This window comes from Ambystoma mexicanum, chromosome 9, assembly GCF_040938575.1.
Source record: "Ambystoma mexicanum isolate Mex_15411 chromosome 9, UKY_AmexF1_1, whole genome shotgun sequence".
Taxonomy (NCBI): domain Eukaryota; kingdom Metazoa; phylum Chordata; class Amphibia; order Caudata; family Ambystomatidae; genus Ambystoma; species Ambystoma mexicanum.
Genome location: NC_090931.1, coordinates 469,354,434 through 469,381,741, shown reverse-complemented (window position 1 = coordinate 469,381,741; position 27,308 = coordinate 469,354,434). Strand labels below are relative to the sequence as shown.

Genomic DNA, 27,308 nt, shown 5'->3' with positions numbered 1-27,308 from the left:
CTAATCTGCCTATTGCGGTGCTTGTTGCCATGGTTCTGCCGATGTGGTCAGCAGAATCGAGACCCGATTGAAGAGTCTCACACATGGCTTCCTTGCCATCTGTAACAATAGCCAAGAACCCCCGTCTCTTTCCACCCCCTCATGAATGTGCTCTGCCACCATGGAAATACAGTCCCATAGAGTGAATGAGAATTTTGCTAGGGCACATGTTGAGTTGGCTGATTTAAGGGCCATGCTCCCTGCAGAAAATACGTTTTTTGCCCATCCATCTACTCTCTTGTCATACCTATCTGGAGGGATAGTTGGATAAGCTGCCTGCTTGGAAGTTGCAGCAGCTGCCTGTACCACCAGGCTCTCGGGGTCACTACTGGAAGGGCAGTATTTTTTGGTCAGGTTTTTGGTTACTGCCAGATTAGTCTCTGGTGTTTCCCAATTTGACGCCACCCCTTTTTAGAGAGCGATATGAAATGGTAAAATAGGATCCATTTGCGGACACTTATCAAGGCTGTCCGTCAGATCATCCTGTTCAAAGGGGAGGGTATGGCTACTCTACCCCAAATAGTCTACAACTTTAGACATTAGTTGTCTATTTGAAGCATCTGCAAGCTCACCAGCTTCAGGTCTACCAAAATCCAGCTCTGGTGAAGTGTCTACCCCACTGGATGTTTGTAAATTATCATAAGATCTTTCAATCTAGACTCTTTCGAAATAAAGCTCTCAGGCATATTTGGTGTACCAAATTGGAGACCAAAACGCGCATCATTGTCTGATGGCTCATTTTGCTCATAAATTGAGGTGCGCGATTTGAAATAATGTTTCCTTGGTAAAGGAATATAGGTCTTGTCTGGGATAGGCATCGAAGACTTAAGAAACTGAATTCAACGCTTGAGGAGGAGTCAAAATCTTTTACGGCTTCGATGGCGCCATTGGTTTAGATGGCGCGACAGGCGCTGGCGTCAAAGGCTCAGCCAGCGTTGATGGCGCAGCCAGCGTCGAGGGCGCAGCCAGCGTCGATGATGTCGATGATCTCAATCTCGACTTATGTTTAGACTTACGGCTCGAAGGATCCTTCGATGACTTGTCATCGCGTGGAGGCCTCAATAGCTCTCGATGAGGATCTGGCCTTCGACCCAGGCTCGAGGGCATGCTGGATTTCGCTTGTGCCCATTCCTTACCAGCTCTTTTGGAAGGCGCGGTAGGAGCATGGCTTGCCAGGGGTTTTTGCTTTTGAAATATTTTTAGCATTTCAGATCTAAATGCTTCCCATTCAGCAGGTGTAGAGCTTTTCGTGGGACAAGATACCCTCTCAGGGGAGGTGTCTGACGACAAAGTCGAAGAAGGCGATCTGTGGTGCCTCTTTTTCAATTTCCTCAATGACGATGAGTGGTGGGAGCCACTCCTCAACCTTGATCTTTTAACCTTTTTCCTTCGAGGAGAGTCGCCTCTCTGCTCGTCCGAAGGTGGTTTCTTTGACAGGAATTTTTGGGGGTGTTTTACCTACCGCCAATTTCCCCTTTCGCTCCTTCAGAGCATTTCCGGTCACTGACTGACATTTGGAGCAGTCCGAGGTCTTATGCTCTACCCCGAGACACCACAGACAAACTCAGTGTGGGTCGTTAACGACATCTTAGAATCACAGTCCCGACACTTCTTGAACCCGGTCTTCAGGGTAGTAGGTGTCGAGAAAGAAGACATCTTCGCATAGTTTAGAACAAAAGAAGTGCCCCATAATTTCTCGAAGCACAAGCGTACTCGGAAAAACAGAACTGAAGCCAACAGGCACTGCATGTTCCATATATACCTTTGATGACATTATACTCGAGACGGAGCCCTAAAAGGACATCAAATCGACTGCATTGTTTTTTCCGAAGCAGCTGAAGCTGGATATCGAATATTATTCGAAGGTCATTCGAAGGTCATTTTTCATTTCTCTGTCGTCCTGCTCTCCCTCCTTCTCAACTGCTTGGGATCAGACTTAAATGCCTTAATAATAGTAAGGACAGGGGCGTGGCTAGCAGCCATCCGATGAGGACGTGAGCTCGCGCTGCTCCCGCACCACTGGCTCCATCCTGCGAAATCCTGACAAAATACATCTTCGTGCGAAATCCTGAAATAACCCAGCGGTGGGAGAGACTCTCCTGCACCGAATCGCGGCGCTCCGACACAAATCGGTGTACGGATTCACCGTCCAGACCGTGTGGAAGCGACACGACCCGCGCCAGGTGTTGAACTCAAAATGGCCGCCATGTCTGCGCACTAATTGTCGACCGAAGGCCGGGGCACGCAAATCCGGGCCGGGCGACGGTGGCACGGACCTATTGGCCGTGGTCCGATACATCCAGCGATGTGGTAAGGAGAGGTGGAGCCGGAGTAGAAGGGGCTGGTGAACGGGCCTTTCCCCCCACGGGCGAGAGACCCCCGGTCGGAGCTGCGACTCCCGCCTGCGAAGACGGAACCTCAGAGCTGCTAAGAGCGGGGTTGCTCGTGGAAAGAGCCAGGTCGGCACAGACACGGTCGGTCGCAGTGCGTCAACACCGGCTGCTCCCCCACGTTTGGGATTAGACATCGGTAGATTGTACCAACACATTGCCGGACAGAGAATGGGGAAGGAGAAACCCAGGAAAACGTCCACCCAGAGCAGGATCGAGCAATATGCGGCGATGCCAGCACCCCGCTCACCAGAGAGAACGCCGCCGGTCACCCCGGACCCTATGGATAACATTTCCCTGAAAGATATCATGAGTGCCATCACCAGCTCCAGGACTTCGATGGAGAAAAAGATGGACAGCATCGGTGCAGATGTGTCCCTGTTGCGGCACGACCTCCAGAAGCTGACCGCCCGAACGGTTGAGGCGGAGGCCCGAATCTCTGAAACCGAGGATGGCCTACGTGGCGTCAACAGGCAAGTGACGAGCATGTTAGCACGGATAAAGACCCTGGAGGCAAGGGTGGACGATAGCGAGGGTAGATCCCGACGTAACAATGTCCGCATAATCGGCCTGCCCGAAAAGGCCGAAGGGGATTGTATGGAGCTTTTCCTGGAGGACTGGCTGACGAACATTTATGACAGAGAGGCTTTCTCTAAATTTCTTTCTATTGAACGGGCCCATCGCATTCCGACTGGCAGAGTGATACCTGGGGCCCCACCACGCCCAGTGATTGCCAGGTTTCTGAATTACAGAGACAGAGATACGGTACTCCAGCTAGCAAGATCGAAGGGCACGGTCACATTTAACGGATCCAAAATAGCCTTTTTCCCCGATTTCACCAAAGAAGTCCAGAAAGCACGCCAATCATTCGACCCGCTTAAAAGACGCTTACAATCAGCAGGCGTCAAATATGGTCTGATCTTCCCGGCCCAGCTCAAAATATTCCATGGTGGCACGCCAGTGCACTTTACCGACCCCAGAGAGGCATGGAACTGGGCCGAGCGGCACATAGAAGGGGATTGGAATGCGGAGGAGAGAAGAAGAGGCAGACGCAACAGCCCTCGACCGGAGCGCCCACCGGAGCAAGGCCAACAACAGCACCAACAGCCTGCTAATCCGCCGCAGGGGAATATCTGAACTGGGGAACAACACGGAGCAGGAAGCTACGATACTGGGATTTGGACTACTATCGAGTAAACTTGGGCCCCCTCCCCGGGCAGGTCAACGCACGGATTGCAACCAGGCCAGTGGTCGGACGGCCGCCCACCCCACGGGCAAAGTCTAACACCGAGGAAGCCCACGACAGCACCAAGGACAGTTGTGTAAGCTATATGGTGCAAAGGCCACTGACTGTGGCTTAGCTTAAAGTTTATTTGTTCTGGTTCAAACTTCGGGTGACAGATACTCCAAGTTGGGTGGGAGTATAGGGAGGGGGGATAGATAACACAACCGGGGCGGCAGATGCCCCCGAGGGAACAAATGTTTGAACAGATGGGAGGAAGAATCTACTCCCGTGTTTTGAGGTTTGTTTTCAGGTTCGTTTTAAATTTTATTCATGTATGGTCCGACAACAGTACACAACCACTCTCACGTGCTTGCGCCTCACAGCGAAACACAGCGAAACACTAGCGCGTGCATCCCCACGGAATCCTACACATTCTGCTCCACAACAACCCGCTCCCCAGCCAGATGACGCATGACAGATATGATACGAGAACATTGCGTTTTCTTACTTGGAATGTCAACGGGCTGGGTAGTGGGATTAAACGCAAACTTGTTACCCAAACATTAAACAGACACGCGCCGGATGTGGTGATGCTCACGGAAACCCATTTAGCGGGTTCCACATGCAACCTATTTAAACGAGGCCACTATCGTATTGCACTACACTCAGGTTTCACCACGGGCTCCAGGGGGGTCCTCATACTGATTCACAAAAGGCTGCCATTGACACTATCCAGTGTGTCACAGGACAGGGGGGGCAGATTCGTGCACATGACAGGATCCCTATGGAATCGAACCATAACAATAATAGCTGTGTATGCACCACCCGCGCTGCTGCCAAGTCTCATAGAGGACATAACTCCCCAAATAGCACAGGACTCCTCAGACACACTAATTCTTGGTGGCGACTTCAACGAAGTCATGAACCTGGGCATGGATCGCACACACCTAAGGGGCAGGAATCCTGAACTACACACCAAGCTAGCCTCCTTCATATCAGCACTGGGCCTGAGGGACGTGTGGCGGGACCTTCACCCGGGGGAGCGGGAATACTCTTTTCATTCGGGCGCACACGCTTCCCTCTCCCGGTTAGACTATTTTTTCGTGCCAACCACCGAGATACATAGGGTAACTAGCGCCGCACTACTTCCACGTGGCATCTCTGACCATTCTCCCCTACTAATGGAACTATCAACATCACGACCCATTCCCCCACCCTCATGGCGCCTCAACAATTATTATCTAGGCTTCCCAGAGCTAGTTGAGCGTATACAAGAAACCACAACCAACTACTTCGAGCTGAACGCTGGGTCAGTAGGCGACCCGAGCTTACTATGGGAAGCGTACAAGCCGGTCTTGCGGGGAGAGATCATCTCCTGGATAGCGGCGCATAAAAAGGCCCACATGCAAAAACTACACGAAGCGGAAGATCAGGTGGAACGGGCAGAAAGTGCACATCTGGCGCGAGACCTGCCCGAAACGAACCGAGCTTTAATCCTTGCCCAAAAAAAACTGCACAATGTAGCCTTAGACAATGCCAAACAGGCACACGCCACAATGCGAGCCAGATTATATGAGACTGGCGATAAGGCGGGTAAATTGTTGGCCTGGCTGGAACGTAGGGATGAAGGGCACAAACAGGTCAGGATGATCAAACCCGACAATTCAGAACCGCTGTGGACAGACCAGGCGATCGCAGAAGGCTTTGCTAAATACTACGCAGGGCTCTATGGGTCACCGGAAGCCCCCACTGATCTCTCTGTGCTGAACGGGATCACCCTACCCAGCCTAACGGACACACAACGAGAGCTGCTTGAGGCAGCCATTACCGAGGAAGAGCTTGGGGCGGCCATGTCTCAACTAAATCCTGGGAAAACTCCGGGACCAAACGGCTTCCCGGTAGAGACGTGGAAGGGGGTGGAACCGAGTGCGTTAATCCCGCATCTCTTGCAGATGTACACTCACTCGAGGGAGCAAGGGCAGCTTCCCCTGGACCTAAGAAGGGCCACTATAGTGGTGATCCCCAAATCAGATAAACCACCAGAGAGGTGTAGCTCATACAGGCCCATCTCATTACTTAATACCGAGACCAAAATCCTGGCGAAAGCGTTGGCAATCCGCCTGCAGAAAGTTATCTCATCACTTATACACCCTGACCAATGTGGCTTTATGCCCCAGCGGTCAACGCGTATGAATATCCACCGACTGCACACTGCGATTGAAAAATCCCCCCTATTGCCGGACCCCCTAGCCCTGCTAGCAATAGATTTTGAAAAGGCTTTCGATTCGGTACACTGGCCAGCATTGTGGGAAATAATGCGCCGAATGGGCTTCGGTGACCAGTTCCTGGGATGGGTACAACTACTATACGAATCCCCTGAAGCTGTGACCAGAGTAAATGGTTGGTCTTCGCAACCGTTCAGACTGGGCAAGGGAACACGACAGGGGTGCCCCCTGTCTGCAATGCTCTTTGCGCTGGCCATAGAGCCACTAGCAATTCTATTACGTGAATCTCGACTATGGAAGGGCTTCCGGTGGACAGAAAATTGGGAGGATAGGGTCTCGCTGTATGCGGATGATCTGCTTTTGTATCTAGCGGACCCCATAGTCTCGTGCCCAGTGGTGATTGGTATATTGAAGGATTATGAATCCTTTAGTGGGTTGAAGGTGAACTGGTCGAAGTCCACACTATTCCCACTGAGAGAGTTGGACAGCGCTGAATTACAGGACTGCCCATTTCGCATAGAAGTTGACCAATTCCGCTATCTAGGGGTACAGATAACGACGAATCTGGCCGAGTATGTAGAGAAGAATCTCCACCCGGTCACTAATCGCTTTGCGGACGACGTCAAACACTGGAACGCCCTTCCACTGACCCTATTAGGGAGAGCAGCGTTATTCAAGATGTTGGCGTTACCTAGATTCCTGTACATACTCCAAAACGCCCCGCTACACATCCCCAGACAAGAGTTTCACAGAATTGACAGGATCCTTCGGAAACTCCTGTGGAATAACGGGCACCCAAGACTGGCGCTCCACATCCTGCAGCGCTCCATCTGGGAGGGAGGCATAGGATTGCCGCGTATACAGACATACTATTGGGCGAGTCAAATGGCGGTGATAAACGACCTCCTACACGGCGATCCCTCGCTACCCCACATAAAATTCGATACTCTCGATGGGACCAGCACAACCCCATTAGAATCCCTATACCGGAAAACTAACAGCAATAGTAACAAAACAATGGCTAATCACCGAACGCTAGTCTGGGAAGAGGCACACAAGCACATACACTGGGAGGGGAGAACCACACCAGTACAGCCACTGTGGGCGAACAAAAATATCCCGGAGCTGGGCAAACTTCCAAAATGGCGGAACTGGGTGGCTGCGGGAATTTCCAAAGTAGGAGATGTGTTCCGGGAGGGGAGTCCGGTGACATTTGAGAGGTTAGTGGAGGATTTTAATCTGCCTGCCACGGACCGATATCGGCATGTGCAACTGTGTCATGCTTTACAACAGCATTTACCTGCACTACGAGATATGGCGGACTGCACCCCCATAGAAAGAAACCTGGTTCTGGAGAGCATAGATGTTAAAATTACCTCAGTAATGTACAATGTCCTCACCTCGTTTGCCACGCCGGAGCTTTCAAGCCTAAAATCTAAGTGGGAGAGGGATGTGGGAGCGATACTGCCCGAAGATTGGATAACGATCCTAATGCACCCAAGAGAAACGGCCATCTCGGCCAGGCTACGCCTGGTACAACTCAAAATCTTGCATAGAATATATTACCCGCGGGTAGCGTTGTACAGATGGGGCAAGACCACAGACCCAAACTGCTTGCGATGCCTACAAAACGAGGGCACCTTCTTTCACATCATATGGGATTGCCCACACATCACGACATACTGGCAGCACTGCTGTGACACACTCAGTAAGGTTTTGGGTCGAACTGTGCTCAGAGATCCAAAGCTGATGTTGTTGGGAGTGGAGGAAGAGGGCGAAATGTCTCGCTCCGATAAGCTATTATTTGCAACCTCCACGGCACTGATTAAGCGCAACATTGCCAGGCTGTGGGGCTCGAGCGTCACCCCTGTGCACGCACAGTGGCTAAATGATGTGGAAGCATGCATTGCGATGGAGCGAAGGGTATATGCGGCCAGGGGATGTCCTAGGAAAGCGGGGAAAATCTGGGAAAAGTGGGAGAATGCAGTATGAAATTCTTTTGTAGGAACTAGGCCGATGGCCAGCATGTGATGGCATAGCAAGAATGTGCATAACGCTGACAATGTGTCCTCAAGATGTTGTAAAACGGACCATATACTCTTTACTGTTTATGTTATTATTGATGGTTGGACCCTTCAGGGTCACTGTTTTTTCTTGTATGATGTAATAAAATCAATAAAAGTGTTTGATCAAAAAAAAAATAATAGTAAGGACAGCATATACGATATTCTTTAAATACACTGCTAAGAACCTTTTGGCCAAAAGAGTAATGCTTGCAAAATGCAAGAGGAGTAGCCCAAGTAGCAGCCTACACATTTCTGTAATAGGGACGTGCCTAATAAAGGCTACTGATGCCGTCTTGGCTCTTGTGGAATGAGCCAGAAGTCTCTGCAGAGCTGAAAGGCCTCTCACATCGTAAGCCTTTTCAATATATGATACAAACCACCTGGCAACTGAAGCTTTTGCCACATTATTACCAGGTGAAAGACCACCAGACGTGACAGAGAGTTGATCTGTTTTTCTGAACGGTCTGGTCCTTTCTAAATATATTTTAGAGTCCTTGACACGTCCAGATTATGCACGGCCTCCTCGGCTGGTGAAGAATGTGGTCTGGGATGAAAAATTGGAAGGAAAATCTCTTGGTTCATATAAAATTCTGATACCCCTTTCGGTAAGAAGGAGGGGACTGTACGAAGGACCCCTTATGAAAAATCAGATCGGGTTTCTTTAATGAAAGAGCCTGAAGCTCTCCTACTATCCTCGCTGATGTAATGGCCACAAAACCGCCTTCCACGTTAAGAGATCAACATTGCAAGAGGCAATAGGCTCAAATGGTTTGTGGATTAATGCAGACATAACCAAATTTAGATCCCACTGAGCGAATATGTGGATGTAAACTATGGAGGCCTCTTAATTGCCTAGTTTGATGACAACTCTATTGAAATAGGCACCTATTGCTGACAAAAAAAATGTAAAGTCTTCACTTTCACTCCAGTTAATACCAAAAAGGACATACAAGACATTATATATGCTTTTAATGGATTTCAACTGTGATCTAAAGCCGAATGGCAAAACCGCAAACATTTGCTTCGATATTGCATCCTTGTTGATGCTTTCCTGGAAACTGTCATGATCTTAAGATTCTGTTCAGATAAATGTAAATGAGCAAAAGTTAGAAACCAAGCCTTCAAGTTCAGCAATTGAGGGGAAGTGAAGCACCTGCCCCTTCTGCTGAGTCAGAGGTTCAGAGACCGGTAGATCTACACTCGTTGTCCCCACTAAATCCAGCAGAGCTGCAAACCAATTTTGACATGGCCAGAACAGGGCTGCAAGGATCATTGCAGAATTCTCAGTTGTTTTGAACCTCATCAACGTCTTGTGAATCAGGTGAAGTAGAGGAAACACATGCAAAATCTTGTTTGACCAGTCTAGCTGTGGAGCGTCTCCCACAGAGTGACATCCCTGTCCCTCCCTCGATGCAAATAGAGGGCAGAGGGCATTGTACTGGGTTGCAAACAGGTCCACCGGCGAACGACCCCACTTCTGGAAAAGCATTCTCACAACTGATGCCTTTAGTTCCCAATCGAGTGGAGCGGATTCTAATCTGCTCAGTTTGTCTGCTAAAATGTTCTTCTTTCCCTCTAGATGGGACGCTGTCAGAAAAAGATGGTTTTCCAAGGCCCAATACCATATTAGTTCCGCCAGAATACGAAGAAGACGGGAGCGAGTCCCTCCCTTGCTTGTTTGTGTAAAACATTGCAGTGGTATTGGCTGTAAAAGATGTTAGCACCTTTTTTTTTGTAAACAATTTTTATTGGTTTTTCAACAAACAAATTTCAATCAACATTCCTGACAGTACGGTTGCAAGCTTTATATCATGTGTTTACATTACTTTGTTACTGTCTTTTCCCCTCCCCCTTAACTCGAGATTATTCCTATGTTCTCCGGTTACCCTGTTTCAGGGGGCTCTTCCCTTTCAGGGCTCTGAGCCGTGTCATGTTCACTTCGGCTGGACTGGGTGGGTCCTGACAATGTAACCACCAGTTGTCGCCATGCTAGCAGAGGTCCCTCTTCCTTTTCCTCCCCTCTGCTAGTTGCTACATACCATACCGCTGTTTCTGCCTCGGCCCATTTGAGGAGGTCATGCCACCATACTTCTAATCTGGGTCTCTGGCTTGTTTTCTAGCTCATGGCTTTTCTATGTTTAGCCAGGATGTAGGCCAAGTCCTTGAGCTTGCTTACATGCCTCAAGTTGTGTGGTCTGGTGAATTCTCCCGACATACATGCCCATACAGACTCAACATCTAGCTTTATCCCCTTCTCAGTTTGGTGTTGGTTAACTTCCCCCCAGAATTTTCCCACCTCCGGGCATGCCCAGAACATGTGAATCATCCCCGCATTCACCTCCCTGCATTTGGGGCATGTCTGTATACTTGTGTTCCCAAATCTGGCAATTATTCCCTATGGGTTATGTATAGTTGAATCTGCTGTAGTCTAGCGTTCCTGGACACCTTTTTGTGGGACCTCTGTGCCCTTTCCCATTGTCCATCTTGCATAGGTGACCCCTCTTCCTCCTCCCAATCCAGTCTCAGCTGGGTCGCTTCCTTGCCCACTCTAGACATCAACAGTTCGTAGATCCGGGATATCTCATGCCCCCTTCCGAGATATCATATATTGTTTCTATTGCCGTATCAGGCTGTTCTGCTAGCACTATTTCTGACCACGTTTCCTTCACCCGTTTGACCACTCTGGTGTATGTAATATATTGCCCTGGGTGTAGCCCAGTTTCATTGACTATTGTTTGAAATTCCAATGCCTTCCCCTCCTGCCATATGTCTCCCAGGGTTGCCAGGCCTACCTGTTCACAGTATCTGCGGATCCCCTTTCGGAGTGGCTCATCCACCCCACGTAGCGTCACTAGTGGTGCCTGGGGGGAGCACGGGGTCGGGTTGCCCATGACTCGGCACGCGACGTGCCACGTCTCCCAGCCTAGCTGCAATAAGCTTGGACGCCCTTTACAGCTCTGATTTGGGTAGCCATATCAGTTCTTTCAAAAAAATACAGTTTGCATTCGTCCTGTAGCAGTCTGAATTCCACCATCGTGTCTTCCGACAGCCACCTAGCAACATATTGCAGCTGCCCCGCCACATGGTACACCTCGTAGTTTGGCAGGTTTATACCCCTCTGTCAAATGTGTTTTGCAATTTCCATAAGGCGATTCTGTTACTAGTGTTGTGCCACAGGAAGCCTCTGCACAGGCTCTGGAGCTTAGCAAAAAAGTGTTTGGGAAATATGTGGGATGTTTACAAAGAAATGCAATAGCCTGAGCAAGACTTCAGTAACGCGGCGCTCCCCACCATAGCCAGGGGGAGCCTTGTCCAGAACCCCATACTGTTCTTGATATTTTCTATTGCTTTTTCAGTGTTATGTTTGTGCTCGTCTTCTATTGTATGGTATATGTTAATCCCCAGGTATCGGAACGTTCTGGTTTCCCATGCTATTTGTAGGGTCGGTAGGTTTTCTCATGGGATTCCTTTGTATCTTCCCAAAGGGAACATGCATGATTTCTTGGGGTTCACCGCTATGCCGGAGAGTGTCGCATAGTGATCGATCACCCCCAGGATGCATTGTAAATTCTCCTCCTGGTTCCGCAGGTACAACAACATGTCATCAGCATATAATGATATCAGATCCGGCCCCCCTTTAGTGTGAATCCCTATTTCGTCGTATTGTTGCCTTAGATATATCGCTAGAGGTTCAAGTGCCAGGATATACAGCATTGGGGAACACGGGCAGCCCTGTCTAGTGCCTCTGCTGAGCTGCCATTTATCTGAGATGACGGCTCTCGTCTTCCCAGAGCAGAGCTGTACACCAAGTTCACCCACCTCAAGTACCCAGGCCCCATCCCATACTCCTTCATCGCTGCCATCAGCCAAGGCCATTTTACAGTCAAAGGCCTTCACTGCATCCAACGAGACTATTGCGGCTTCACATGGGTCACCTTCCATCTGTTCTATTATGTGGTAAGGCCTTCTGTGGTTATCCGATATATTCCTACCTGGGACATATCCAGTCTGATCGGGGTGTGTGAGCTTGTTTATTACCAATTTGAGTCTATTGGCCATCACCACTAAGTATTTTGCAGTCCTGATTTAGCATGGACAGAACTCTATATGATCCACATTCGGTACTTGGCTTGTTGGGGTTGAGTAGCAGAATTACTATTGCCTCCCTAAGGGATTCCGGCAGGCTTCCCTTCTCAAAGGCCTCATTTAGCATTGCTAATAACGCGGGGAGCACCTCCTGTCTGTATGCTTTGTAGAATTCGCTGGGGAGCTCGTCTACCCCACAGGCTTTGCCTGTGGGCAAGTGTTTAATCAACATCTCCAGCTCCTCTGTTGTGATTGGGGCTTCCAGGTTCACCCTACCTTCTGCGCTCAGTTTTGGTAATCCTATATCCTCGAACGTCTCCCGAATCTCCTGCTCTGCTTCCTCCCCAGTGTCCTCGTATAGGTGCTGGTAGAAGTTGAGGAAAGCCTCATTTACGCTCTCTTGGGTGTCCCATAGGTGGCCTGTCTCCGCTTTTATCTCTCTGATCGCGTGTCTAGGTGTCTCGTTTTTATATAGCCATGCTAACAGTCTCACCGGTTTATCCCCTCCCGCGTGTTGTCTTTCGATATATTTTCTGTAATTTAAGTTGCATAACCTGTCCCAGAGCCCGCTGCTTTCTTGTTGTAATTGACTCATAGTCTCAGCATCCTCCTGTGTAGTATTTCCTTTATGCATAATTGTTTCGATCTTCTTTTCAGTCTCATGTAATTTTCTAGTGATGCCCCCTTGGAGCCCTTTGGACTTAGATATGGCTGCCCCCCTCACTACCACCTTAAACGCCTCCCATATGGTTCCCTCTGACTCTACCCTGCCATTATTATTTTCAAAGTATTCAATTATCTCCTCCCTCCGGTCTTTCAGGGCTCCGGCCTTGAGCCTCCACGTTGGGATTCTGGCCCAGGGGGGCGGGGGGGAGCTGGAGTCGCCATGCCAGAATCAGAGGGGAGTGGTCTGATAGTATTCTTGCTTTATATTCGAAGCTCACGATTTCCCAGATGAGTTAAGAAGTGGCGAATATATAGTCTAGTCTTGTGTATAGCCCCTGGGGGGCGGCATAGTGTGAGTATTGTCTATCGTACAGGTGTTGTTGCCGCCATACGTCCTCCAGCTCAAAGTCTCCCAGCAGGGCCAGTAGGGTTCTAGCCGCGGGGGTAGGTCTGCCTAATTTCGTATCTGATCTGTCTATTTTGGGATTCAGCGTACAGTTAAAGTCCCCTCCCCATATGACCGCGCCTCCCAGATGTGGGCTGATTTTGCTATATAGTATCTTAAAGTAGACTACCGTGTCCTGGTTAGGGGCATATGTATTAATGATGCTCAGCTCTCTATTTTCAAGCATCCCTCTCATCACTACCATCCTCCCGTCCTGCTCTTCTGTAGTCTGCAACACCTGGAAGGGCACATGTGGTGCTATCCAGGTGGTCACTCCCCTGGCATATGCCGAATATGTTGCCCCCACGGTGGTTCCTCTCCACTTTAAAAAAAAAAACTCTAGTCTCTCTTTAGTAAGGTGGGTTTCTTGCAGCAGGGCAATGTCTATCCTTTGCCTTCTCAGGTACATCATGACCTTATTCCTCTTCATATAGCTGTTGAGTCCCCTGACATTCCAGGTTACTACTCTAAGGTCCCCCATCTCCATATATAACCCATCTCTTCTCCGTCCCACTTTGTCCTGTGCCCCCTATATTCTTTTATGTGGATATAAGCTTGTTCTCTATGTTCACTACAAACTTCCCAACTCTCCCCACTCCCTCTCAGTCCCCAACTGATTTCAATCCCCCAACTTCCAATCGTCACCCTCCCCTTCCCTCCCTCTAACTCCTGCAAACTGTTGCCCAGCTCCATCTCTGGATCTCGGGCGACGCCGCATCTAGCCCTCCTCTCGGTACCACCGATATTCGGTACTCAGCAGGGGGATACCGCTCTAGCAGTATCCTGACTATACTACGTATAGGGGGATGGTAGCGTGTCTCCCAGTGCTTCTTCCTGCCCAGCGCTACGAGCGCGTGCCGTTACGGATCCTGTTGCATATCTATCAGTTTCTAGTGCCACTTACTATATTCCAGTCCCAATGTCAAATACAAGCTTTACTTATCTTGTGTGTATTAAGCCTGTGTGTCCGCCCTGGCATGGCGAGGCCCCAGCTCACTTCTCAGTCGACTTCTCTTTTTGGGCTTCCGTTCCCATCGGGCAATTCTTCGAATCCTGCCAAGCAGTCGCATCCTCGGGTGTCTCAAAAAATATCGCTTTGTTCCCGTGGAGCACTTTCATTTTCGCTGGGTACAGTAGCATGTACTTGGAGTTTGCTTCGCATAGCCTTCTTTTCACTGCGGTGTAGTTCATGCGTTGTCTTTGCACCCTGAGAGTGTAGTCAGGGTACGCAGTTATGGAGGCTGAGGCCCTGTTTATAGTTCCCCCTTTACAGAAGTGCTCTAGAATCTTCTCCCTATCTTTGTAGTTCAGGATCTTGGCAATGATAGGTCTTAGCGGGGCTCTCGGTGGTGGTCTTCTGGATAGGGCTCTGTGCGCCCTCTCGACTGCAAATGCCTGGCTCAGGCCGCCTCCCGGTATCTCCTGTAGTAGCATGTTCTCCACATAGTTGGTTGGGTTAGCTCCTTCCTCTCCTTCAGGAAGTCCTATGATGCGTGCGCTGTTCCTGCGGGCCCGTCCCTCTGCCTCCTCGGCTCTATCTTCCAGGTTGGGCATCTGCTATTGTAGCACATGGATGTCATTCTTGTTGGTCGTGCTCGTGGTTGTGTTGGTTTTCAATTCCTTTTCAAGTGTCCCTGTGCGCTATGCCAGCGCCCGCACATCCTGCCGCAATAAATTGACGTCTATGCTTACTGCATCTATTTTCGTTTCTAGTGCTGTTCTTAGATCCGAGATGGCGGTGTTCATTTTACTCTCCCATGCTCCTTTCAGCTAGGAGATAGCGTCCAGTATCTGCTGGGTGCTGACTGTTCATTTTCTCGCGTGTCCTGCCCCCTTCCACTGGCCCCCGATGTGCCCTGTGGGGTTTTGGGGAAGTCTTCCAGGGTGGACTGCTTCCCTTTACTTTTGGGCAGTTTAGATGCCATCTTTAGTTTGGCCACTTCCAGGTAATAGGGGTTATAATGGGGCTGCGGGCATTCCTCCACTAGGTCTCTATGTGCAAGTGATCTGCCATTTTGGTCTCCTCAACTACAGCACTCGTTACTTCGTAGTCCCAGTGCTTGCGTTTCACTTTCTCTCTGTGCTAGCTCTTCTGGTGCAGCGTGCCGTATGCCTTCCCACTATTCTGCTCTCTGTTTGGAAGGTTTCAGGCTCCTTTTTGGCGCATGTTCCAGTCGGTTCAGTCCCGGGTCCGCAGGTGCCTCTTGAGGAGCCCACCCATTCCCTGGCTCACCTAGCCACACCCCCTTCAGGCTCTTCTCACACACTTTCCTGTGGTCCCAGTATGACTTGTGTGTGCTCTTTTCGTTGGTGGCCCTGCCAGTGCTTTACTATGGCCCCCTCACGTGTGCCCGTGTCAAGGTGGCGTTATGTCTATAACATTTCCTCTGGCCTGCCCAGCGTCTGCCTTTGCTGCTGCCTGAGGGACTCGCTCGCGTGGCTTGCAGTTCGTATTGTGCTACAATGTGACACTCGGCCCTCCCGGAGGTCTCCAAATGCGCTTGTTACAGTAGCCTTTTCATAGGAGCGTGTCACTGCCTCTTACTCTGCACCGGGTTAACCTCGCCTGTCCACCCTGGGTCTCAGGCTACGGGCTAATTTCAATATTGTATCAGCCCGCAACGCAGCATTCCACTCCAATTTGATTTGTGGCACCTCCGGGACGGAGCTTGCAGGCGCACGTCAATGCTCCCTGCCGGGCCGCGCACCCCAGTCTGATTTTCCTCGTCGCTCCTCCAGCATATGTCACCCGATCCAGGGCTGCAGCTCGGCACCTCGTTGCCGCATTCAGGTGATTTCAAGGTGAGTGAGCTGCAGCCGGACACCGGCTGTTTTCTTGACTGGCCGCAGCGTTCCATTTCGGGCTTCCTTTGTTCTTAAGCCGCCATCTTTGTGTCCCGCAGCAAAGGGTCCCCGAACTTCAGATGTGCATAATCAGCTTCCTGCTCCTTGGGTGTCCGTGGGCCTGCAGCCGCTGCATGCCCAATGTATTCATGCGTCCGTTGATGTCGCGTGAAGCTTCCCTGCTGGCTTCAAGTGCACTTTATTTCCAGGATAATGGCCAGATTTTAACTGCACCTTCTGCAAAACTTCTTCTGGAGATTGGGCCTTTATCAGCCAATAGTCTAGGCATGGGTAGTGAGGTGGGTACGAAGAAGGACACAGACTCCAATAAGACATTTCACTATCTTCTTAATTAAAGAGAACAAATGCCTATCCATCCCTGTACTATATGGCGTCCCTACCTAACAAAACTAAGGTGCTCATCAGTCGTCAGTGAATGTCTTAATAGAATCTGTCCACCGTCCAAACTAACCTTTACTGGCCTCACCACTAAGATAACAACTAAGAACAGGAAAATGACTCCCTTCTCCTGGGGTGTTTGCTTTCCACAAACTTTATTCACTCCTTATCAAACTTTATCCACTTCCAGACTTCTTCCTTTCTTATCCCCCATTGAGTCCTGTCCCTGCTTTAAGCCTTTTTTCGTCTTTATGCCTCTTGCCGTGCCTCCTTGTTCTCTCCTTCACCTACTTGGCCCCTGCCCTGTCTTCTCTCTTTCTCAGCTTCCTGTGCCTTATTGGTCTGAACTTCTTTTGTCACGCTTATGTGCCTCATCCCAGTCTAAGCTACCATCTGTTGTAAAGAAACCAGTTTTCTGTGCCTGCAGTTTCAACATCCCTAATGCCAAGACACAATTGTGGACATCTGTGATCCTGTTTGACCTTTCCAGTCAGTGTTTACACTGTCCTTGGGTCACGTAAATCAGAGAAGAGCCGTCCTCTGGCATGGGGAGCTGATTCAGAGCTTCCCTGTTATTTCTAGGAAGACTTGGGTTGGCTTCCTGCTCTACATTCTTCACCTGTGCACATCCTTCTGCAGCCTGGTTTCATCTTTGCAACAACATTCAGGAAGAACAGGTAAGCAGCACCAATGCCGATACAGGGGAGTCGGTCGATATCAACCCTGGAGGATCTTGCCTCTATAAGGCTAATCTTGCATGTTCGATTGTTATCCAAGACAAATGAGCTCTTCCCCACTACCGTAACTATTTCGTCATGAGTGAACATTTCCTCCGGTACCGGGTGGATTTTTTCAGAACCCTTCCCCATCTGGAGGTACTTCCATTTTCCCACCAAGCAGTACTAGCGGTTTCCCACCCCAAGGTGTCTCCATGCTGTGCTTCCAGATTCCAGGACAAGATGGAAAAGGAACCAACAAACTCTATATGAGTCCTAACGGGGTCTTTGCTTCTGTTGGGTAATATTGACCCATTAGCAGAATTATCAAGATATAGCGTCCCTGGAAGAAATTGATTGACTAACTCCTGAAATCTATTTTCCGATAAGAACGGGTCCGTTTCTACAGTGCCCGGTCGAGATATTTTACTGAATGGCGGAAGACTGGGTGCACCAGCAACTTAGGTTTGAAGGACATTTCTCAGAAATTGGCAAGTTGGTAAGGGCCTTGCTCAAAAATAAGGCTTGAAAAAGAAGGCTGTTTGGAAATATATCTCCATGGAAGGGTCTACCGAGCGTGGAAGATAGGGTTATAGAAATGGCTCAATGGAAAAATAGATATTTTCCTACCTAATGAGTGGACCACCAAATTTGAATTCAAGCCATGATCAACTGTGTGGTAGATCAGACATAGGAGACGGACAAGGAGGCATGGTTTGAAGGGTCTCAAGTTTATTAAAGTTAAAGAAAGGCCTCTGCTATTCCTGCTTCTATGATAATGAAGGTTCTGTATCCTAGAATACAACAAACAGGTGCTCGTCAGGACATTTAACACAAAAATAAACCTTGTCCACTGTCCAAACCTTTGATACTCTATGGACTGTGTGAGAAACCTGAAGGTGTCTCACCCGCTAGTCCCCTGGGATCTGTCCTCCAGGTGGCCAGGACATAGCCATCTCTATTGGAACCAATTCCTGAGGGTGGACCAGTGCAGGAGGATTACCTAGATGAGGGGTCTCCGGGAAGTAGAAGTGGGACACCGAAGGGTGAGACGCAGTAACCCCTTCCCTGTAACACTTTTTCCCCATCCTACCAGGTAGGATACCTAGAAGCTCAAACCCCACCCCTGTTTCCCGACACAAACACTTTCTCACGAACAGCACACCGTGAGCGACAATAGACGAACACCAGAGCCGTACACCTGACATGTCCCAACACCAAGGTCAAGCGATTACTGAACATAACACACACCTGACTCCCATCACACTTCCCCACACAGATAAAAGGCGGAGCACGGAAGCACACTCTGAGCAAGGAAAAGCACACAAGGAAGCAGCAGTTCCAAGGTGGCAGTTTAACACAAGAATAAAGGTGGTGAGACCGGATAGGGTTGCAAGGAGGGAAGTACCCTGACCTCTAGAAACCATTATTTTCACAAGCCTTGGAAAGTGAGAAGCTTAAAACCGGGAACTGAAGCTGAACAATCCCACACTGCGCATCACAGGTATCTGGGGCGCTAAAGTGTCGATAACCGAGGCCGGGAGGAGCAGTTGCCGCCATAGTGCTGTCCTTGTCACCTGCAAGAAAGCTGCACCAGTAAAAGCAGCAGCACAGACGGCGAGTCAGAGAAACGAATACTTGTGTTTGAACCAAGGTTGCAAGCAGCAATATTGTATGAAGAAATCCACAAAGGACAGTGATTGAAGCGCATGCAACAAGAAGCCCGAACGAGCGGAAACTAAAGGAGTGAATGTACTTTGTACACGGTATCTTATTTGACTTTTTCAGAGTGGTCCGGCGCCACGTGGGTGCTCATTCAAAGGTCTCTGTTAGGTATCCATCTGAATGACAACTGCATTGTGAAAAAGGAACTTTGTATCAAAGTGGTCCTGCGAGGGTTCAAGCTAAACCCTTTGCATATTCAAAAGTCTTCAGTAAGTATAAAGTGAACTGCAATTGGTCTGGGCCTAACTGAGCGAGACTAATTGAAAATGGATAAAGGGATATGAGCCCGGCTGAGGTGGAACCGTGGTAAACCGTGAGACACCCGAGAAGGAATATTTTTGGAAGCTTAAAATAAAGGATCTGAACCCAGAAGAGGGGAATCCACCAGAATAGAAAAGGGATCTGAGCCCAGCTGAGGGGGATCCAGGAAGAGAACCCGAATCACATAATTGGAAGAATAAAATAACTCTGTTTTTGTTTTGTACATCACGCCCTCTGAATCAAGAGACTTTAATGAGAAAAGAGACTTGGGCACAGAAGGCCCTGATGTTGGAATTGGAACTGTAGCTTTGTGTGGAGGAAGCCAGAGTGTGTTCTTGGCTCGATTGAACCGCCTTGCCCTGTGCTGAAACCGTGGGCAAGGGAGACCAATGGCCCGAACATCCTGACTTATCATTTTGTGAGCACTTCTTTCTTTTCCATGAACATTACCTCACACTATTTGTAAAGTAGCAGTAAGGATTGGCAATAGTTTTCTTTTAGTATAGGCCCTTTTATTTTGACAAAGACTCCACTAGGACTGCATTATTATTATTTGATGGTCGCAGCTTTCTCCCATCTGTAGATTTAGGTTTAGATAGGAGTTTATCACCCCATTGCGAAAGTTCAATAAACACCCATGAACAGTGATCACTTGTGTCTGTCTAACTTCAATACCATGCCTTCCTTACAACGGACCCTCCCACCAAAAATGAAAACGTAACTTAGCCTAGAGTAGTGTTCTTTACTCCACCCATCCCTCTTTTCATTCATATTGTGCATGACCCCCTTCCAAATGTCTTTCAAATCCTTCCCATGGTCTTTCTTGCCCTTACCTACTCACAAAGTTCAAAATAAATTCCTTGGGTTTCTAAACAAAAGGGGCCTGCTGACCCCCTCAAAGTCTTGCTTAGCTGAGAAGAACAAGTTACTTACCAACTGTAAAGTTCTCTCGATTGGATGTTCCTCCCACGTATTCCTCATCTTAGATATATATCCTTAGCTTCAGTTTCGGGTTGGAAAATGTTTCCTCTCCAGCAGAGGGCGCTCCACTCGAGGCGACGACGTCGATGTCCCTCGGCGGCCTTCGTCGAGCACTGACGTCATCAGTTGTATAAAGGCCTTGAGCGCGCCCGTTGGCTTCAGTTCTGTTTTTTCGTGTATCTGAGCCCATGACTATGGTTAAAGACGTGCCTCTTTTGACCCCAGCCTCAAAAGAAATCAGAGTGTAAACCACGTGAACTGTACTGTGGGGTAGGTTGGGAGGGTCGATGAGGAATACGTGGGAGGAACATCCAATCGAAAGAACGTTACAGTTGGTAAGTAACTTGTTCCTCAAATGGACTGTGTCCTCCCACGTATTCCTCATCTTAGATAGACTCCCAAAGCAGTTTTCTATTGGAGGCGGGAGTACAGATATCTTTTTAGTCATGTACTGAATGTAGGACATATTTGGCAAATATACCTCCTTGAGAGGTAGTTGGGTCCAAAGCATGATGGTTAATGAAAGTATGCATGGATGACCATGTGGCTGCTGCACAAATATCTTGTACAGGAACACCCCTTTTAAGTGCTGTTCAAGTTGCCATGCCCCTAGTTGAATGAGCTCTTAAACCCTCAGGGGGATCTTTTCCAGCTAGCCTATAACACTAAGATTATCCATCCTGATAATGTTTGTTTAGTTACAGGTAGTCCTACCTTACGACCAGTGTATCCCACAAACAGTTGGTCACACTGATGTATTTTTGACAATCTTGAGATATAAAAGCTAAGAGCCCTATTAGGATCTAGCCTATGTAGTCTTTCCTCTTCCTTACTCGTGTGAGGAGGAGGGTAGAAAGTAGGTAGAATTATTTTCTTTGACAGGTGAAAGTCTGAAACTATTTTTGGCAAAAAAGAAGGCTTGACTCTAAGGACAACATTATCTTAGTGAAAGATGGTGTGAGGAGGACCACTAGAAAGTGCATGCAACTCACTCTGCGGGCTGATGTCAATTCAATTAGAAGTATAGTTTTCAGATTAAGAAGCCTTAATGGGCAAGAATGTAAAGGCTCAAAGGGTGCACATGTCAGAAATGTCAGTACCATATTTAAATCCCACACATGAACTTGAAAAGGTATTGGTGGAAAAACGTTGTTTAAACCTTTTAGAAATTGTATTATTAAAAAGGTATATTAAAATAAGATTTTTCTTCTGACGAGCGATTGAAGATAGATAGCGCTGCTACGTATCCTTTTATCGTACTAACCTGGAGCCCCAGATTAGCTAAATGTAACAGAAAAGATAATACTATTGGAATATCACATTTAAAAGGGTCCACATTCTTTTCCCTGCACCAGTTACTGAACTTGTTCCAACGACACCGGTACAGAGATTTCATTGCTGGCCTTCTGGCCGAAAGCAAAATCTCCATATCATCATCTGGAAGGTCCCAATACTTGTATCTCAACCGCTCAGAAGCCATGCGTGAAGGTGGAGTATGTTGACTTCTGGATGGAGAACGTGACCTCCCTCTTGCGAGAGAAGATCCTTTCTTTTCGGAAGACGTATTGGAGGGCAGATGGACATGTCGAGAAGGTCTGGGTACCACGTTCTCCTGGCCCAAACCGGGGCAATTAGGATCATGTTTTTTCCCGAACTTCCTCAACCTCCTGATTACTTGAGGGATCACAGGGACTGGAGGAAACGCGTATAGGAGTGGAAACTCCCAGTCCACTACGAATGCGTCTCCTAGAGCTCCTCTCGGGGGAAATTCCCCTGACCAATACAGTTCGCATTTCCTGTTGACACTGGTCGCGAACAGATCCACTTGAGGGGTTCCCCAAAGGGTGAAGATCTCCAGAAGGGCTTCCTGAGCTAACTCCCACTAGTGGGAGACTGTGCTCTGCCTGCTCAGAGCATCCACCGCTATGTTTTGCTCTCCTGCTAGGTGAATGGCAGATCGAGAGATCCCATCTTGTATTGCCCAGAACCAGAGCTGCATTGCCTCTCTGTAAAGTGGTAGTGACCCTACACCTTAAGTAGTACATGGCCACTGTGTTGTCCATCATTATCAGGACATTCTTTCCCCGTACAGCTGGCAGGAAGGCCTTCAATGCTAGTCTGATTGCCCTCAGCTCCAAAAGGTTGATATGTAGTTTGGACTCCGATGGAGACCAACGACCGCTGATAGTCAACTTGTTGGTGTGAGCCCCCCATCTCGTAAGGGAGGCGTCCGTCACTACTGTTATCTCCGGCCACGGTTGCCAAAAAGATTCCCCTCTGAAGATGTGCTGCCTGCAAGTCCACCATTGTAGATCCTGTGCCACCGTGGTTGGAACTTGTAAAAAATCTGACATTTCCCCTGAGAATTGGGACCATTGAGTCCTGAGAGCCCATTGAAGAGATTTCATTCTCAATCTGGCCTCTGGCACCAGAAAAATGCAGGATGCATGAGACCGGGCTACCTGAGAAAGTCGAAGGCCGGTAGATACTGGGCATTCTGGAATTTTGTTACCATCTGCAGAATGTGGTGAGCTCTCTCTTCGGGAGGCGAGGCTTTGCCCGAACAAGTATCCAAGACTGCTCCTATAAACTGGAGCTTCTGTGATGGTATCATGTCTGACTTATTTAAATTCAGAGAAAACCCTAGTTTGTGAAGGAAGTGGCAAGTCTTGGATAGATGGTCCCGGGCTTGTTCTGGAAAATGTGCCCTGATCATCCAGTCGTCCAAATAGGGGTAGACATGAATCCCCCCTCTTCTGAAACTCGCTGCCACTACCGCCATCAACTTGGCAAAAACTCTTGGGGCGGAGGTTAACCCGAATGGCAGAACTCAAAATTGATAGTGAGAATTGCCAATCGCGAACCTCAGGTACTCTGTGCTTGAGATGGATTGGTACATGAAAGTAAGCATCCTGAAGGTCCAATGATAACAGCCAGTCTTGAATTTGGAGAGCCTGAAGGATCTGAGAAAGAGTGACAATCTTGAACTTGTCCTTCGTGAGGAACTTGTTCAAGTTTCTCAAGTCCAAGATGGGTCTCAGTCCTCTGTCCTTCTTTGGAATGAGGAAATATGGGGAATACCAACCCTTGTTCCTCACCACTACAGGTACATGTTCTATTGCACCTTTCTGTAGCTGGGTTAAAATTTCCTGCAACAGGAGCGGGTCTGGATTTTTGGTAGAGTTGTATTCCGGTGGGTGATTCTGAGGTTTCTTTAGAAAGGGAAGGCAGTAACCTTGGGATACTGTTTCCAGCGCCCAAGCATCTGAAGTAATGCCCCGCCATTCTTTCTGATGCTGTGAGATCCTGCCTCCCACTGGGGTCTTGTGAGTCAAAACCTCAGAGTTGTTTTGCAGCAGCTCCAGCAGCGGCTGAAGGGACAGATGCTGCTGCTGGGGCAGATCTAGCACCTCTTCCTCACCCCCCGAGGACATTTCCTTTGCCCTCTTTGACTGGCCTGTCCCCTTCCTATCCCAAATGAGGAGCAAAATCGAAAGGGACGATCCCTCCAGGAAGATGAGCCTGTGTAGGGGTGTTGCTGAGGTTGTCTTATAGGTTGTTTTATAGCGGCACTGAGTGACTTTGCCGCTGCCTTGGAGGTCTTCAGCTTCTCCAAATTTTCTCCAAATTTTCATCGGCCTTGCTGTCAAACAACCTTAAGCCGTCAAATGGCATATTAAGAACTCTAGATTGAACATCTGGTGCAAAACCTAACTTCCTTAGCCACGCAAATCTGCGTAGCACTGCGCTAGATGCCATGGACCTGCTGATACTGTCAGCTGTGTCCAAACTTGCTTGAAGGCATTCCCCTGAAGCCTTCTTGCCATCCTTTATTATGGACAGGAAACCATCACGTTCCTCTCCTTCCAGGATGTGTTTGGCTGCCGCTGACATGCAGTCCCACAGAGTATAAGTGAATCTCGCCAGAGTGCAAGATACCGTAGTGACCACCTTACTCCTGTGCATTGTCCCCTTTCCTCCATACTTGTGGGACCGGAGCACTTTGTAAAAAGCATCCACATTTTTTTCAAAAATGTGTCCCTCCTCTCTTTCCTGCGGGGCCCGGCACGCGGCCATAACCCCGCCCACCTTGGTGCCGCCCCGCGCATCGCCCATCAGTCCTTTTCTATCGCCATGTCAAAGACCCATTAGCAATAACAGAGGAACCTTATTAGAGGGGACGGCGGGCGGGCGTATGGAGGAAAGGGGACTATGGACTAGGAGTAAGGTGTTCACTACGGTGAGTAACCTGGTAATACTCCTACGTCCCGTCCTCTTTCTTCCATACTTGTGGGAGATTCCCAAGCACTCCTTACAGGAACTATGGGTGGATGGAAATACCCCTTACTGAAACAGGTTCTTCAGCACAGCCTGACCAAACTGAGCGTCAGCTCTTGAGCTCATGTCGAGACAGTAATGTTTACAGAAAGCAGATGGGGAGGCCCAAGTAGCTGCCCTAGCGATGGACTCCCAGGGGACATATTTCTGAAAAGCAACCACGGCTGCCTTGCCCCGCACCAGGTGTGCATTGATACCCTTAGGAGGTTTCAGCCCTTGGACGGTGAAAGACTCTGTGATGCAGGCGGCGATCCACCTAGAAATAGTTGCCTTAGATGCCGGCTTGCCCTGAGGGTTACTGAAGGTCACAAAAAGTTGAGAAGAACTCCTAAGCTCGGAGGTCCTGTCCAGGTAGAACCTAAGAGCTCTTCGGACATCAAGACAGTGTAGAACCCTTTCAGCCTCTGAGGCAGGGTTCGGAAAAAAGACCAGAAGGGAGATCGACTGATTCAGATGGAATTCGGTCACCACCTTCGGTAGAAAAGCCGGGTTTGTCCGAAGGACTACCTTGTCCTTGTGAAAGACCAAGAAAGGATGCTCCACCGACAATGCCTGGAGCTCACTCACTCTCCTTGCTGACGTAACGGCGACCAGAAAGGACACTTTCCAAGACAAGTACTTGAGGTCCACCGTAGCCATTGGTTCAAAGGGTTTATGGCACAGCGCCGTCAGGACTACATTTAGGTCCCATGGCGGGTGCGGATTACGAACCGGAGGGTAGAGGCGTGTCAAGCTAGCAAAATGCCTCTTCACCACTGGGCTAGTTAGAGCATAAGAACACAAGTCTGTAGAAAGGTAAGCGGAAACCGCTGAGAGATAAGTCCTGCATGACAGGACATGAACCCCTGACTCTGCTAGGGAGGACACGAAGGACAGCACCGTGTCAATCGTGGCCACCCTCGGATCCAACTTCTTCTCCAAACACCAATGACAGAACCTGAGCCATTTACTCTTGTATTGAGATCTGGTCGAGGGTTTCCTGGCTGCCTGGATAATGCGCATGTTATCCGCAGACAAACTCAGATGCTCTAAAGACTTGAACTCAGGCACCATGCCACCAAGATGAGCGATTGTGGGGAGGGGTGCCACATCTGCTGGTTCCCTTGGTGAAGAAGATCGGGAGTTACTGGTAACCTGATCGGCGGATACACCGACAGGTGTTGAAGTTCTGAGAACCAAAACCTGGCCGGCCACCAGGGGCTATGAGTAGAAGGGATCAGTTCGCAGAGTTCTTTAACTTCCAAATTGCACAGGGAACTAGAGGCAGAGGCGGGAAGGTGTAAGCTCTCATGTTGTGCCATGGAATCTCGAAAGCATCCCCCAGAGAGGAGGCTCCCAGCACCCCTCTGGAGGCATAAAGAGGAAGCTTCTTGTTCGCTGCCGTAGCGAAGAGGTCCACCTCCGGTGTGCCCCAGCGCGAGAAAATGCATAAGAGGACCTCCGCCTTCAATTCCCAATCATAGCTGACCACTGTCCGCCGGCTGAGGGCATCCGCTGTGACATTCAGCTGTCCCGGGATGTGCGCTGCAAGCAGCCAGACACCATGAAACACGGCCAACTCCAAAATCTGGATGGACAGGTCCACGAGGGGGGGGGGGGGGACTTTGTTCCCCCTTGTTTGTTTATGTAATACATTGACACCACATTGTCCGTTCTTATGCGGACCACCTTGTTGACAATGAGCGGTCTGAACGCCCTGAGCGCTAGGAAGATCACCAGAAGCTCCAAATGATTTATGTGCAGGAGCTTGTCCTGAGGCGACCAGAGGTCTGAAACCTGAAGAAGATCTAACTTCGCACCACACCCTAGAAGGGAGGAGTCCGTTGTGATCGTCACCATGGGGACCGGGTCCTGAAACCCCACGCCCCCAGACAGATTGCTGAGAGATGACCACCAATCCAGGTCGACTCTCATGGAATCCGGAATCATTATCCGCATGGAATCCGGATACACTGCCCGACGCCATGAACTCCGAAGAGCCATCTGGGTCCATCTCATTTTGAGACTAGCAAGAGGAAGAGCCAGTACACACGAGGCCATGAGACCCAGAAGCCTCTGGAACCACCAGGCCGACATGCTCTCCGACTGCGCAAACATCTGACACGTGGCTAACAGATCCGCCATTTTGTCCTCAGTCAGATACACTCTGCAGTCAATCGTGTTCAAACGAAAACCCAGGAAGATCAGGTCCTGTGAGACCGTCATGGAGGATTTCCGCCAGTTCACCGACAGCCCAAGATAGAACAGGAGCTGAAGGAGAGACTGGAGGTTGCCCGCTGCTGCCAACAGACAAGGGCTGCGTAAGAGCCAGTCGTCCAAATAAGGATACACATGGATACCCTGGAGATCAAGATAGGCCGCAATCACTGACATCTTCGTGAAGACACGCGGCGCCGAGCTGAGGCCAAAAGGAGGCACCCGAAACTGGAAGTGCTCCTCTCCCAAAGAGAAGCGGAGATATCTCCTGTGTGGATTCCAAATCAGGATCCACAACGCTGAGCCAATCGCCCATCTGTAAGGAGGAGCATATCTGGCTGGGCGTGATCATCTTGAATTTCTCTTGGGGTAGGAAAAGATTGAACTGGGAAAGGTCTAGGATGGTGCGCAGGCCAGCCTGGTTGGGTTTGGGCACCGTAAACAGCCGGGAATAGAAGCCCTCCCCTCGTTCCCCAAGGGGAACGGGTTCCACAGCTCTGAGGTCCAGAAGTTTCTGAACTTCGGCCTTGAGTGAGGGTGAGCCAGACAGCTGAAAAGGAGAGTTGAGGGGTGGGGTAGATGGTAAAGGTAAGCGGAAGTCCGCTCGAGCGACTGACAAGGCCCATCTTTCTTCTGTGATGGTCTGCCACGCCTCCCAATGAGACGCAATGCGTCCTCCCACCGGGGTCTCGTGCGAGCGCGGAAA

General features: G+C 49.3%; 1 protein-coding gene across 2 annotated transcripts in view; it reads right to left on the bottom strand.

Annotated features, from left to right (window-relative positions):
• The window catches only part of NLK (nemo like kinase), a 1,539,426-nt gene that overhangs the window by 1,441,135 nt on the left and 70,983 nt on the right, over positions 1 to 27,308 (bottom strand). The window lies entirely within an intron of this gene.